Below are 536 nucleotides of genomic sequence, written 5' to 3' on the forward strand. Positions count from 1 at the left end.
GCGGGGGCGGCGGAGGTGGAGTCCGGTGAGGGTCGGGGCAGCGGCGTCATGGGTCGGGGCAGCGCACGGGTGGATCTGGTGGCGAGGGAGAGTGGGTCGAAGGGGATCTGGCGAGGGAGAGGGAGGATAGCTTACTAATGGTGCACCACTCCTCGGTGCGCCATTAGAGATCTTTTTTTCGATAGCAATGGCGCACCCCACAGCGGTGCGCCATTAGAATGTTTTTTTATTACAGTTCGAGCACAGGTTATATTGCACCTAACCCAAACCACATCAGAACCCGCCCATTAGCCCGACTGGTCAGCACGCAGCACACACACCAAGAGGTCCTGGGTTCGCTTCCCAGGCTCCGCAATATTTGTTTTTTGCATTTTAAATGTTGTTTGATATTTATTTGTGTTTAAATATGTTCAAACTTGTTTAAATCATCACAGTAATATTTTTTTTATAAAAACAGTAATAATTTTTTAAAAAATATGTTCAAATTTGTTACTTGAAAATATCATCGGCGGTGGCGGTGGAGCGGGGGAGGGTGC

This window comes from Triticum dicoccoides, chromosome 1A (genome assembly GCF_002162155.2).
Source record: "Triticum dicoccoides isolate Atlit2015 ecotype Zavitan chromosome 1A, WEW_v2.0, whole genome shotgun sequence".
Taxonomy (NCBI): domain Eukaryota; kingdom Viridiplantae; phylum Streptophyta; class Magnoliopsida; order Poales; family Poaceae; genus Triticum; species Triticum dicoccoides.